The sequence below is a fragment of the Galeopterus variegatus genome, unplaced genomic scaffold, assembly GCF_000696425.1.
Source record: "Galeopterus variegatus unplaced genomic scaffold, G_variegatus-3.0.2 Scaffold647, whole genome shotgun sequence".
Lineage (NCBI taxonomy): Eukaryota > Metazoa > Chordata > Mammalia > Dermoptera > Cynocephalidae > Galeopterus > Galeopterus variegatus.
The window spans coordinates 591,839-608,051 of NW_007726758.1; positions in this window are offsets into that span (position 1 = coordinate 591,839).

A 16,213-nucleotide genomic window follows, 5' to 3' on the forward strand; every position below is an offset into this window, starting at 1 on the left:
TATACATGAGATAACGACCATAATAGCCAGCTTGGGTGAAGTAGAGGATAGCAGACAAGCAAAAGGGGTCTGAAAGGTGGCTAAAACCAACCCCCAAGAAATACTTGTGATTTTATCCCAAAGGGACCAAGCAAGACTAGCCATAAGCAGATGTGGCTTGACTTGCTTGCAGCAGGGGTTGATAAAAAGAAAATTGACTGGCAGCCAAATGCAGTTCTGTTTGCCTTGTGGCAGCAATTGCACCCTGAACAGCATTTCACTAAATGTCCAGAAACAGGTGGCAAGGTATGCTCAGTGGATTTAAATGATTTTTTGATTGTTCCTGAGGAGGTGGATGAAATGTTCCATTTCAATTAGGGAGCAGGCCAAGGTGCTCATCTTTGGGGGCAGGCGAGGACCAGAGGCCTCATGTTGAATTGGCAATGATGAAGCTGATGTGATGGCTAAGGTAAGGTGGCTGGAGACAGCTCCAGCAGCTGATGTAGCTGGGTAGCTACATTTTAGAATGCAGTACACTGGCTGCAAGACCGGGTGATAAATGGCTCGCTGAGTGCCACATTAACCCAAGAAAAAATGTCCCTGATGGGCAGATGTGCTCCCGATGAGCAGACAGGTGCCCCTGATGGGCAGACAACTTGTGTGAGGGTGCCCCTGACACGGTGGCAGGTGGATCTTGTGGGACCACTGCCAAAGTCAGAGAGTTACTGGTCTTATGTTTTTATGGACTTGTGGGCCCCAAACCAGGTAAAATACCTATTCCTGCAACCATCCTTTCTCAGGATGGCAAACTGGTATGAATCTTACCAGAGGGGTGAGAACTTCCCCTATTGGTACCAATAACCCTTGGGTCTTTTCACCCATAGCGTTCTGGCTGCAGGCACTGCACCAGAGTCAACTGGGTACGTACATATGTTGGCGTGATCATCTACTGAATAGGCACTGAACTTCACATCAGTATGACTACAAGATTCCTATGGAAAATCACACCAATGATGACTACTAACTGGACATGTGCGACTAAAGGACAGAACTACAGGACAAGCCTTAAGCCATATGATTCCTATGGAAAATCACACCAATGATGACTACTAACTGGACATGTGCGACTAAAGGACAGAACTACAGGACAAGCCTTAAGCCATATCAAACAGACAACAGGTTGTATAAATAAACCAGTCATTTATCCTCTCTAAGAGAACATCATGGTAGATTTTTAACACAGAGATTGTACAGTGAGGGACTCTGAAGGGGTGGACTGTGGGGAAAACAGGATAATTTAGTCAGACTCCCTCAGCTCAGGTCTGGCTGGGGGGTCAAGCAGCACATTTCTTGTAAACAAGTTGTGTGTGGGTGGAGTTAGTGTGCATGTGCACCCATGTAGCTTTCTAGTTAATTGCTTTTGTGTGTTCTGCAGTTTGTGAAGCAGGCTGGTGCAGAGGCTCGCATCTAAAAATAGAGCATGTTTACTCTGCTGGCAGCTTCTTGTTTCAGTTTTTCTTTGGACTTTGCCTGTAGCAGTTGAGTTTCTGAGTTTCTCCTTTGTACTGCTTAGCTCTTGGATGTGTGTGTGCTGAATAAAGACTATTCCTACTTCAACCAAGGCTCCAAGGAACTTTTTGCCAGTTACCTAGCTCATAGACCTGTGTGTGAAGGGTTTGTGAATGGGCTTGAGGGGTCTGTGAGCTCCAGACCCTAGCCCTAACTTGACATCATCTTTGTCAGTATCCGGTCTTGGATGAATAAGGCAAAAAGAAACACAGAAAACCCACTACTGTGTTGTTCCTTTTGTCTCAAGGTCCCTAGCCAGTCTGCCTTCTTTTCACCTTTCAGAGTCTTCTTACGTTTTTTTTTTATAAATAACAGCCAGGGTTTTCAGTTATATTGCATGGGAGGAATTGGAAAAAGTACAACTACATCACCTTCCCAGGACCAGAAGTCCAATAATTAGTTACTTATGCTACGTATTTCCCTTTCGACTTTGATCTGATTGCTCTCTAAGTGCCATAGTAGTTCCTTCAAACAAATCTTTTAAGCAAGAGCTATAGAAAAGATGAAGAACATTTATTTAGTCACTTTCCTGTTATTTATCTCTGTCACCCACTAAAAAAGAAAACTCGTCAGACATTGAATAAAATCTTATTGAAGGATTGAGTAATTTGGACAGGTTTGTTATTTATGTACTATCCATTCTATTTAATAGTTATGTCTTACGTTTTAAGTGTGAAAAACAACTTTTTAGAAAGAATTTGGTCAGCCAACAAAATAAGCATACCTTTGACCTAAGAATTCCAGCATAGAAATTTATGCCTAGGAGATTATAGCAACAGAGAGAAATGTTGAGCACAAGGATATCTGTAGTGGGTTAGAAATCTTGATTATCCTTTGATCTTAGAATAGGATTTTTAGGTAATGCATGAATGAGCCAAAAGGCTCTTGAGTAGGGAACAGTAGTCCATAGATAAGTTTGGCAAAAGCTATCTAATCAATTCTAATCACCATTTAGGGATTGGATTGTGTACTTTGACTGTTTTACGATGCTGGTTTGATCCTGGCTTGAATGACTATTGACTATTTCACCTACTGATTGTTCTTAAGATATGTTAAGGAACTGCTTGAATGTGGTTTAAATATGCTAAAGAAATCACTGTAGGAAGTAGGTGGAAAACAAAATGTTTACTAAGGGCAAGCTGTTTGTTGATGGATTGACTTAGCTTTTTACAAATTGCATTCTGGAATGTCACATTGTTGATTTTACTGCTATTACTAGTTTTAGTTGCTTAAAGCTATACTTAGCTATAATTCCCTTCTGTAACACTGCCTGTTTTTATGTCCTTCTTTGATGATTGAATCAACTGATTTTTCTTGTGAAACTTCCTTGTCTTGTCAATAAAAAGAAAGGCTGATTTTGGATTAGGGGCTGCTGCTCCCCTGATAGGCCCAGTCCCTCCAGGCCTTGTTGATGGTACTTTCTTTCTCTTTTTTTCATCTCAGTTACACAGAGGGAAGTGTAACAGATATCTTTGGTAATAATAATAATAATAATAATAATAATAATAATAATAATAAAGTTCTTCCATAGAATTTGAAAATTTAACATATATTCCTGCAATAACATGGAACAATTAAAATGTTGACATAAACCAGGAAAACATGCATATTGTTTAGGGGAAAAGTAGGTTGTTGTCTTTATTTCATATATATATATAATACATATGTATAAAATACATATATATGTATACACATAGTGATTTGTAAAAGGATATTGGGCAATACAGTAATATTAGATTTTTTCCAGAGTCGTAGTGGGTCTTTTACTTTTTCCATTTTAAAATTTTAATTTTTTTATTCTTAAATTTTTTTAGTGAAACGTACTGATTATACATATTTGTGGGGTACAGAGTTGAATATCAATACATTTATACAATGTGTGATGATCAAATCAGGGTAATTCATATATTCATCATTACAAAACAATCATTTCTTTGTGATAAGGACATCTGATCTCCTCTCTTCTAGCCATTTCATGATGTGTAGTAAATTATAGTTATTTGTAGATGTCTAGCTCAACTGTACACCCCTAGAACTTATTTTTCCTATCTAGCTGTTATGTGTCTATTAACCAACCTCTCATTATAGCCCCCTCCAACTTTCCCACTTCTAGTAACCATAGTTGGCTCCCTCCTTTCTGAAAATTCAACTTATTATTTTCTTTCTTTCTTCTTCTCCCTCCCTCCTTTCTTCTCTCTCTTTTCTTTTATTACCTTTTCCTTCCTTTTTTCCTCCCTCCCTCCATCCTTTCTTCCTTCCTCTTTCTCCCATGTAAGTGAGAACATGTGGTATTTCTTTCTGTGCCTAGCTTATTTCACTTGACACAGTTTTCTCCAAGATCATCCATGTTGCTGTGAGTGGCAGAATTTCATTCTTTTTTATGGCTGAGTAGTATTCCATTGTGCACACACAGCATATTTTCTTTATCCAATCATCCAGGGAAGAACATATAGGTTGGTTCCATATCTCGGCTATTGTAAATAGAGCTGCAATGAACACAGGAGTGCAGGTATCCCTTCAACATGATGATTTCCATTCCTGTGGTTATGTACCCAGTAGTGGGATTGCTGGATTGTATGGCAGTTCTATCTGTAGTTTGAGAAACCTTCATACTGTTCTCTATAATGGCTGTACTAATTTACGATACCACCAATAGTGTATAAAGGTTCTTCTTTCTCTGTATACTCATCAGTATTTATTATTTTCTGTCTTTTTGACAATAGCCGTTCTAACTGGGGTGAGATGATATCTCGATGTAGTTTTGATTTGCATTTCTCTGATGATTAGTGATGCTGAACATTTCTCATATACTTGTTGGCCATTTTATGTCTTCTTTTGAGAAATGTCTATTCAGATCCTTTGCCCATTTTTTGATCAGATTTTATTAGTAGTAGTAAGTTGTTTGAGTTCCTTGTATATTCTAGATATTAATCTCTTGTCAGATGCATAGTTTACAAATATTTTCTCCCATTCTGTGGTTTGTCTTTCCACTCTGTTTATTGTTTCCTTTGCTGTGCAGAAGCTTTTTAGTTTGATATAGTTCCATTTGTTTATTTTTCTTTTGTTGCTTTTGCTTTTGGGGTCTTACTCATAAAGTCTTTGCCCAGTCATACTTCCTGATGTTTTTCTCTTATGTTTTCTTCTAGGAGTTTTATAATTGTAGGTCTTATATTTAAGTCTTTAATCCATTTTGAGTTGATTTTGGTATATGGTGAGAGATAGGGGTCTAGCTTCATTCTTCCACACATGGATATCCAGTTTTACCAGCACCATTTACTGAAGAGACTCTCTTTTCCCCAATGTATGTTCTTGGTGCCTTTGTTGAAATCATTTGGCTATAAACATGTGGATTAATTTCTGAGTTCTGAATGCTGTTCCATTGGTCCATGTGTCTGTTTTTAATGCCAATACCATGCTGTTTTGGTTATTATAGCTTTGTAGTATAATTTTTTTTCCCTTTTTGTCTTTTTTACTGACCGGTAACGGGATCGCAACCCTCAGTGTCGCGCCCATACCGGGGACCGGCAACGGGATCGCAACCCTCGGTGTCGCGCCCGCACCGCGCTCAGCCAGTGAGCAGGAACCGGTCTCCACATGGGATCCGAACCCTCGGCGGGAGCACCGCTGCACTCCCAAGCAGCACACTCTCTAGTGCACCACCGGGCCGGCCCTGTAGTATAATTTGAAGTCAGGTAGCATTATGCCTCCAGCTTTATTAATTAATTAATTTATTTATTTATTTGCTCAGGGTTGCTCTGGCTATTTGAGGTCTTTTGTTTTTCCATATGGATGTTAGGATTATTTTTTCTATTCCTTTGAGGAATGTCATTGGTATTTTTCATGGGGATTGTGTTAAGTCTGTAGATTGCTTTGGGTAGTTTGGACATTTTGACCATATTAATTGTTCCGGTCCATAAACATGGAATATCTTTTCATCTTTCTGTGTCCTCTGATACTTTCTTTCTATGCCTAATTTGTTGAGAGCCTTTATCATGAAGGGATGTTGAATTTTGTCAAATGCTTTTTTTTTTTTTTTTTCCTTTTTGTCTTTTTTTGTGACCGGCAACGGATCGCAACCCTCTGTGTCGTGCCCGTACTGGACTGGGACCGGCAACGGGATCGCAATCCTCAGTGTTGTGCCTGCACCTCGCTCAGCCAGTGAGCGGCCGGTCTGTATGTGGGATCCGAACCCTCGGCGGGAGCGCCACCGCACTCCCAAGTGGCGCACTGTTGCAGTGCGCCACCGGGCCGGCCCTGTCAAATGCTTTTTTTGCATCTATTGAGATAATCATATGGTTTCTGTCATTCATTTTGTTGATGTGGTGTATCACATTTATTGATTTGCCTATGTAGAACCATCCTTGCATCCTTGGATGAATCTCACTTGATTATGGTGTATAATCTTTTTGATGTGCTGTTGAATTGTGTTTGCTAGTATTTTGTTGAGAATTTTTGCACCTATGTTCATCAAAGATATTGGCCTGCAGTTTTCAATTTTTTGTTGTGTCTGTCTGATTTTGGTATCAGGGTGATGCTGGCCTCATAGAATGAGTTTGGGAGAATGGCCTCTGCTTAAATTTTTTGGAATAATTTGAAAAGAAGTGGTATTAATTCTTCTTTAAAAGTTTGGTAGAATTCAGCAGTGGAGCTTTCTGGTCCTGAGCTTTTCTTTGTTGGGTGACTGCTGATTACTGATTCAATTTTTTTGAGTAATGACCACCCACATTGGGGAGGGTCATCTGCTTTACTTGGTTCACCAATTCAAATGCTAATCTCTTCTAAAAACACCTTCACAGACACACCCAGAAATAACATTTTATCAGATATCCTGGCATCTGTTGGCCCAGTCAAGTTGACACATAAAATTAACCATTACAATAATGATACAGAGATAATAGTGAATCTCAAAATGATCTTTTCAATAAATATATATGAACTTTCCTTAAGGCAATAAGCTCAATGAGTAGAAAAAACACCCTCAGTTTCTCCCACTATACTCTCACAAAACACTTCATTCACCAGATGTGTGGGGGTTTCTTCCCACATACTAAGAAAGCAATGAATCCTGCTGTGGACACCAGCTGGGTGTTCTCCAATTCAAATCTGTTTTAACATTGGCTACCCAGAGATAGCATCAGATCCCACAAGTTAAGGGCTCAGTTTCTAAGACTGCCCCCCACTTCAGATGCCAGTTGCAAGTTCAGGCCCCTGGAGCTTCTGACCAACCAGCTGTAACTCAATGTTCTCACAGTCACCATCCTCCCTCTTTAGGCTTGATTAATTTGCTAGAGAGGCTCACAGAACTCAGGGAAACACTTACATATATTTACCAGTTTATAACAAAGAATATTTTAAAGGATACAAATACACAGCCAGATGAAGAGATACATAGGCTGAGGTCTGAAAGTGTCCCAGATGCAGAAGCTTTTCTTCCCATGTAATTGGGGAAGTTGCACAACCATCCCAGCCCGTGGATGAGTTCAGCTGTCCACATGCTCCCCAAACCCTGTGTTCTTGGGTTTTCATGGAAGCTTCATTACGCAGGCATGACCGAAGCATGGAAAACTGTGTAGAAGTGTGATTGGACAAAAAGGGTATGATTTAACACTAACAGACTGAGTGAGGAAACGCATCAAGGCCTGTCTATTCAGATTCTGTCTATTCATCCTCTCTGCAACATTCCTTCCTCCCTGGTATGGCGTGGGATCCCTTCTGGAATGGAGGTCTTATGATGTACAATCAGATAAGTTAGGTCAGAAAATTTTCTGCCTCAGGGAATAAAGGAGAAGATGAAAGGAGAGCAGGAAAAGGTCAGAGAGAGAGAGACTTTTCTGAAGTCTGCTTCCGAGGCCTAAAGCATTTTAACATTATAACAAAAGAACAGCGGTTATAGGAGTTATGAGCTAGGAAACGTGGACAAAGACATATATATATATATTACGATATATAATCATAATGTCACACTCATTCACCCTAGGAAGGAAATACTAGAGCAATTCATGTATTACAAATAAATGTGATTTTTTTTCATACTTGCCCACTGATAAGACAGGATATCCACCTGATCAAAGCTCTCAGGTGTTAGGTTTCATTTGGAATTGTGTATTTTGAGATTATAGGGGACAAAAATGTGATTTATGGAAAAGTAGGAAGGGCAGAGGGTGAATTCAGGAGACAAAAGGAGAACAAGGATGTTTTGGAGGGAAAAATACATAAAGCTTCCTTGAGGAAAATGTGTTCATAAGGAGAGAACATCTTATACCTGACACCAACTGTATCCATTCAGGATATGATATAAGCAATTAAGGGCACAGTTTAGGTTAGCACATCACTCTTTAGTCCCCAAACACTTCAGTCTTTCTCTAATTTGCTTGGTTAAAGGACTGCATGAGGTGGTGTATATCTAATCAGGAAGGCAGATCTCCACCATTGTTTTTTGAACCTCCCCATACTAGTTATCTAAAGTACAAGGTATTTCCACTTTGACACCATCAGAAATCCAGGCCCACCGTGCTCTGCTTTGTCATCACCATATACCACAGTAGGCCACTGATGAATTACATACTTCAATAGTTAGAATACTTTCAATTGGAAATTCTTTCAGTTGTAACAGAAAATCTGATGCAATCGGATTTAAACCAGAAAGATTTATTTGCTCACATAACTAAAAAGATCACACTGGCGAAGAATTGCACCTTGTCTAATTGGGGGTCAGAATCTGCTTTCACTTTGATTCTCTCATCTCTGACCTTCTCGGAGAGTTAGGTTTTCATGCTGACTTCTTTCACAGTTATAATAGCTATAGCAATTGTGGCCACTTCTTTTTCTTTTTCTTTTTCTGCCAAGAAAAGAGCATGTTTGAAGTGTTTAGAGAGTCCATTTTTCACTCCCTACAGTAGCCATGGTTAATGGGGGAGATAATCCCAAGGAGATGAGATCCGTAGCTAGGTTTGTAATTATGAAACCTCACAGATAAATTCCCAGTTACTTACAAGGGAAACTAAGTGAAAAGTTGGGTGCTTGTGACTTTTGGGAGGGAGAGCACTCCCTTATGTACTCATTTATGTAGCCCTAATTATTCCCTCATGCTTCTCAGGAGGAGACTGATATAGTTCACAGACCTTCAATATGTTTGGACAGTCTATTATCAAATAGATGAAACAAGATCATTTGAGTGTGGCAGAATTGCATAGGAGTAAAAAGCTTGGACTTTCAAGACAGATTTCCTTATTCAAATCCCAGATCTTACTAGTCATGTAACCCTAGATAAGAGGTTTACCTCTCTATGCCTGTTTACTTATTTTTCAATTGGGGATATTGATGGAATATATCTCACAGTATTTTTCCAGGATTAAATAAAATATTTATAAGCACTTAGAACAATATTAGTCTCACAGTAAGTACTTTTTAGTGATGAAGTATTGGGTTTTTTTGGTTCAATATCAATGCTAGTATATCTTTTTTTTTTTTTTTTTTTTTTGGTGGCTGGTGGTATGGGGATCCAAACCCTTGACCTTGGTGTTAAAACACTGTGCTCTAAGCAACTGAGCTAACCATAGATTTTTTTTTACTTAATCTTCTACCCCATGAAATTTTAATATCAGTGATATACTGTATATCTGTGTATGTATATCTGTGTATGTATTGTATATATATCTATGCTTTCTGCACAAAAGGTAAGATTTTTTTTCATCCACCCCCCCCAAGATACAATTCCTGCCTCTTGAAATGTTTCACATGTGTGAATTTACATGGATGACTTTAACAGACATTCATGTAATAACCCATTTCTTGTTTTGGTGATGCTCTGATAATTTCCTTTCTATTCTGGTTCTTTTTTCCAAATGCTTTTTAAAACCTCAAGTTCATTTCAAAGCTCAGTAATGGGCTGCAGTCTTTAATTTGAATTGTTGTGAAAGGCCAGTTTATCTACACTGAAAGTTTTTCCACTCACTGTTGTCAAGTAGACAGTCCAAATGCCTCAGAAAAACTAGTGCATAGGCCCTCCTGCTTTCTTTTCACCCCAAGTGGTTCTTGCCACCTTTGATTTTCTCATCAGGAGCACCACCCTTTTTGTACCCTTGTCTGGTATAACCTTTCAGATTCCTATCAAAGCTGTAGTTTCCTATTCCTTTTCTATTTCTGATAACTTATTTTAGTCGTTGTCTATATCAACACAGAAAAATAAGATTAGATAAACGTGCAAAATTTGCAGGAAAACTTGAACATGCAGATATAAACATTTAAAGAGGTTTGATATTTAGTATTATGAAGATTTAGCCACAACAAAGTTTAGAGAGAGAGCTTACACAAGACTGTCTTCACGTGACACAAACTCTAAGATCAGGGGGTTTCCAAAACTACCTTCAGAGTCAGTAATTCGGTACAAAGACTTACAGAACTCATTGATTGCTTTTATAGTTACAGTTCCAGTTTATTACGAGGAAAGAATACAAATTACAATCAGCCAAGAAAAAGAGCTTATGATTTGGTGTCCAGGGAATTCTGAGACTCAGAGCTTCTGTTGTCCTTACCCCATGGGGTGATTACTCCATGTGTTACTTCCCGAGCCTGAAGGTGTGACATTATGCAGAGTATTTTCAATCAGAGGAGTTCAGCCCCATGCGCCAGCATCCACATTTATTCATATACCATCACGCAGCCATTATATATTGATTTTCCATGTGCTTAATCTCAGTTTCATGGTTGAATGATACCACACAACACAGAGCCCCTCCCTAAATTACATGTTGGTCCTTCTGTTGTGGCTAGACTACCTTAAATCATATTGTAGACATCAGTGTAATCCAAGGTCTCCAGGGTAATGAAGACACTCTTATCAGGCATGATATTCCAAGGGCCTACATATCACTTCTTTTTTTTTTTTTTCCTTTTTCGTGTCCGGCAACGGACCGCAACCCTCAGTGTCGCGCCCGTACCGGACCGGGACCGGCAACGGGATCGCAACCCTCGGTGCTGCGCCTGCCCCTCACTCAGCCAGTGAGCGGGAACCAGTCTGTATGTGGGATCCGAACCCTTGGCGGGAGCGCTGCCGCACTCCCAAGCGGTGCACTGTAGCAGTGCGCCACCGGGCCGGCCCTACATATCACTTCTTATATGCCAAGGACAAACACTGGGTCTCTTTTTTGGGTAATCTTAAAATTCTGTACTGCAAAAGTAGGTATAACATAAATCACAAATATTTACAGTATCAATTATATTATTGCTTTTCTTTAAAGTTCCTGTTGATTCTATTTCTTTATCTACATAATTTCCTATCTAACTTTACAAACACTGACTTTTGAAATTCAGTAGAAATAGCAACAGGTCAACAGTGTGTATCATATTATCAGTTATTTAAAAATTAAATCTTTGATTTTTAACTTGTAACTCACAGATGAGACTTGGTGCGGCTCTAAGTGAGTTTCATTATTCTTAGTGGATAGGAATCTGCCAGCCCACCTCTTGGTTTCTGTAGGTTTGTAAACCAGAGACCATTATGCACAATGGAAAACTCAAACTGAACATTCCCTGGATTCATTAAAGTCACATGCCCTATCCTAAGCGTGTGAAATTGTGAAAACTCTGAACAAAGTCTTTACTTTTCCACATCTCTTGATTCTGTTTTGATAGGAGGAAAGTTCCAAAGCAAGATGGAAACTGTTCCAGGAGGACCACATGAAGAATGTTTCTACTGGCAAATATGGCAGCAAATTGCCAGTGAATTAACCAGGTATCAGGACTCCATGATAAATAATTCTCAGTTGCTCAAACCAGACATGCTCTGCCAGATTGGGTACAACTGTCTATAACTCACACAAAATGGATTTCTTACCAGGGTAATGAGTATAAAAATAGCTTCAGTGATGTCTTCTGACTTTGATCATCATCAACAGTTACACTCAGGAGAGAAGTCTCATACATGTGATAAGTGTGGAAAAAGCTTCTGTTAGAGCTCAGCTCTTCATTTTCATCAGAGAGTTCACATAGGAGAGAAATACTATAAGCATGATGAGTGTGATAAGGAATTCAATCATAGCTCATGTCTGCAAACCCATCAGAAAGTCCACTCTGTAGAAAAACCATTCAAATGTGAGGAATGTTGGAAAGGCTTTAGTCATAGTTCAACACTTAGTGACCACTGCAAATTATACACAGGAGAGAAACCTTATATTTGTCAGGAATGTGGGAGGGCCTTCATTCATGCTTCATATCTTCCAGAACATCAGAGAATTCACACTGGGGAGAACCATTCCAATGTTATATATGTGGTAAGAACTTCCATTCCAGATCAACATTTAGGGTACACTGCAAAGTTCACACAGGAGGGAAACCATACAAATCTGAGGAGTGTGGGAAGGCCTTCCATCTCAGAGGAGATTTTAAAATTCATTGTAGAATCCACACAAGATCAAAATTGAGGTTTCCCTGAGGAAGAACAAATTATAGCTGTTATAGCAGGCATGCCTGAGAGTAATACTTTACCTGTTGCAATGGCCTACCTTACTGATAGCTAACTTGCCTAGTCCTCACAATCGCCAGACCCTTGCAATAAATCTCAATGTGTAGCTTCTCCTGGTTATTTTTCTCTGGTTGAATCTTAACTGAATCTTAACTGATGTGAATGTGGGTTCTGAGAGTGGTTCTAGAGGAGCACAATCTTAAAGATGAGTTTTTGAATTAGTTCTTGGTTTTCTGGAATTGGATGTCTAATTTATTAGATTTAAAGCCACATGACTCCATTTTCAGTTTTATAAAACAGCACAGGTAAGTCCATGGCATGCTGTAGCAATACAGACATGCAAAATATCATACTTGGTACTCCTGATCAAATGCCTATAGAAGGCAAGGTTCCATGTGACCGTGTATTTGCTACCTTAGATCACTGTAGTCAAACTAAGAAGTATAATAGAATTTGCAGGTGGCTTTGACTTTGCTTGAGAAAGAAGGAAAATAAAAAGATCTTGGGCTCAAATCACAGCTCAGGCATAATGACCTGAAGCCTAATACTTCCCTGAAAGAAACCCCTACTTCTGTAGCAGCAAGGTGGTATTTTTGAAAACAAATTCTCATCCTGTGAGTAGCTGAATTACAATGCAAATTAAATTCCCAGCCTCACAGGGCATCTTCTGTTAAAGTGAGGGGGTTTTGATTGAGAAGGAATTAGATCCTGAAAATTGGTATGGTGACTTAAGGGCAGAACCCAGATGAAGCTGGGGACATCAAACCCCTAAATTCTGTGAAGTCTTCTTTGCCGGTGGAAACAGCCCTTCCACTCCTGTCTGAGGAAATTAGCCTTCTTGTACCTGGAAGATCATGTAATGGCCTCCCCTGATGTAGGTGCCTTGCAAGACACTGCTGATTCTCCTCAGGACCTACCCCTGGCCCACCTCTCTGTTTCTACACCTATACCTAGACTGAAGTCATATCTGGTACCAAAGGCTTAGCTATAAAGTATGACCCTGAGGTGATACTCTACACATCAAAAAACCTTCATGATTTTTTAATTTACACACACAAATCTGGGGACATGTTTGGGAATGGATCTCAGGGATGTGGGATAATGGTGCGAGGAATATAAGATAAGGTGAATAAGGGCAAATATACTGATATGGGCCCCCTAAATACAGATTCTGGTCTCAGTGTTTTGGCTCAATGGTTAAGAAGGGGTCTAACATTTTGATTGTTTGGTTGGATGAAAAATGGATGGAAAGGTAGCCTATACTAAATGGAGTTAAAATTCCAGAATTGCCTTTTTATAATGTGCAGGAAGGTGTTCAAAGGCTTAGGGAAATTGGAATGTTGGAGTGGATTTATCATGTTAGACGTGATCACCTACCCTGGGAGGAACAGAGTTACTCACCATTCACCATGACTGTAAGAAATAAATTTTTAAAGGGAGCTTCCGAATCCCTGAAGAGTTCAGGGTTTGTTCTCTATAGGTCAGATATTACCGTGGGAACTTTATCAAACTGATATCCCTAAATGCAATGGGATAATGGGATTCTAGTGTGTTAGGGGTCAAGTAGTAACATTTAATCCCAAGGACAAGGTGAGCAGGTATACTGTAATGGACAGCAAAGCCAACGTATTATTCAGAATAGCATGATACATGGCATTGGCTGTTGATCTTAATGTTCTTAGAAAATAAATAGAAATGAAACATTTCTATTTCAGTTCTTATTTGATCTGAATAAGTGTATAACTGAAATAGTTCCAGGTTGCCTGAACAGAAATCTAAATTTACCAACACAGTGTTTTACCTCCTCTTAAACAGTACCCAGACTTGAGCCAGTTTAAAGACCCAGAACTTATTAAATAAAGGGCAAGCCATGTTCCCTTGGCTAAGAATCATACTGTACTGCCAAAAATTATAGTGTTAATCTTTCTCCCAGGCTTCCCACAAAAGACCATTTACCTGGGATTACTGGATCCTGGTACTGAATTGGCACATTGATGCTGATTGGGCTGGTGTACAGGAAGTAGCAACTACCTAGATATACCGATAAGATATTTACATTTCAGAGCAAAACCATTCTGAGTGGCCAATGCTGAATGTATATGTCAGAGCAAGACCATCCTGAACATAGCCACTGCTGATTGCCCAGTTGCCAGCAGCAGCAGAGACCAACACTGACGCCTGTTTAAGGGACCGTTCCCTAAGGTGATCATGCAGCTACTAGTGGCAGGTTTATTTTATTATACCATTTCCATCATGGAAGGGACAGTGCCTTATTTTTAATAGAATAGACACTTATTCTGGATATGGATTTGCCTTACATGCCCACAATGTTTTCGCCAAAACTATCAATTGTGTATTATCATAGTGCTGTTTCCACTATCACATTATTCCACACAGCATTGCTTCTGATAAGGAGTTCACTTCATAGCAAATGAAATGTGGCAGTGATCCCATCTTCATGTAATGTGCTGTTCTTACCACGTTCTCCATCATCGTGAAGCAGCTGGCTTGATAGAAGGTGGAACGGCTGATGAAGGCTCAGTTACATTACTAGGTAAGTGGCAGTACTTTGTGTGGCTGGAGCAGTGTCCTCTCAGATGCTGTATGATCTATATCAGTGTTCAGCATATGGTGCCGTTTCATCAATGACCAGGATTCAAAGATCCAGGAATTTAGGGGTGGAAATCAGGATGATTTCTCTTATTACCCAAGTGATCCAATAGCACATACTTCGCTTCCCCTCCTCATGAACTTAGGCTCTGTAGAAATCTTAATTCAAGGGGACAGATGCTTCCACCAGGAAACATAATAGTGATTCCATTGAGCTGGAACTTGATACTTCCAACTGGGTACTTTGTGCCTCTTGCTTCTCAATCAGTAGTGAAAGAAGGGGGTCATTATGCTGGGTCGGGTAATTGATCTTGATGCCAATGTGGGACTTGGGTTGCTGTGACACAGTGGAGGCAAACAAGAGCATGTCTGTAATACAGGAGATTGCTTAGGGTGTCTCTTAAAATTACCATGTTTTGTAATTTTAAACATGGAAAAATACAACAGAATTCAGGCAGGATTATTAATGCCTGAGGTCCTTGAGGAATGAAGATTTAGTTCATCCTAGCAGGAATAGAACTACAGTAAACTGGAGTGCTCACTGAGGGCGAAGGGAATATGGCATGAGTCATGGAAGATGATAATTGTAAATACCGCTTATAGTCTTCTTTTGCATCAGTTCCAGAAATGATTACTGTCATAGTTATAAACATTCTTATTTTGTTGTGAACATGTTAGTATGTACATTAACTAAATGTTTATTTTCTTCATTCTGCTGTTTTCTTATCATCTATCAGTAAGATGAATAAATAATAGTTAATTTCATATACTTAGTATTTAAGTTACAGGGTCATAGGACAAGAGTGAAATCACCCAAGGACTTTGCATCCTCTTCTGGAAAAAGGTTTAATGTGTTTTTAGTTGTACACAGGGTAGTTGTATCATGTTAGAGTGAATTATTGCTTTGTTGTTGTATTTGTTTAAAGATTAAGTGTGGTTTATTTTTTACTTTTTTATTTTTTTTATTTTTTTATTTTTTTCCTTTTTGTCTTTTTTACTGACCGGTAACGGGATCTCAACCCTCGGTGTCACGCCCATACCGGGGACTGGCAACGGGATCGCAACCCTTGGTGTTGCGTCCGCACCGCGCTCAGCCAGTGAGCGGGAACCGGTCTCCACATGGGATCCGAACTCTTGGCGGGAGCGCCACCGCGCTCCCAAGCGGTGCACTCTCCAGTGCGCCACCGGGCCGGCCCTTAAGTGTGGTTTAAAGAGATATGTATAAATGCGAGTTTGGCAAAGGGGTGGACCATGATGATCAATTTTATATATCAACTTGGCTAAGCTACAGTCCCCACATATTCAATCAAACAGTATCCCGTGCATTGTTGCAAAGTTATTTTGTAGGTGTGATTAAAGGCCATAATCAGTTGACTTTGAGTAAGGGAGATTATCCCAGATAATCTGGCTGGGCCTGACTCAGTCAGTTCAAAGGCCTTAACAGCAGAGCTTAGACTTCTCCAAGGAAGAAGAAATTCTGCCTGTTAATAGAATCTTTAGCTCCTGCATGAGAGTTCTAGCTTGCCCATTGTGAGTGCCTAATCTTAGGATTTCAAAATTTCTTAGCCAGCCCAAATTCACATAAACCATTCG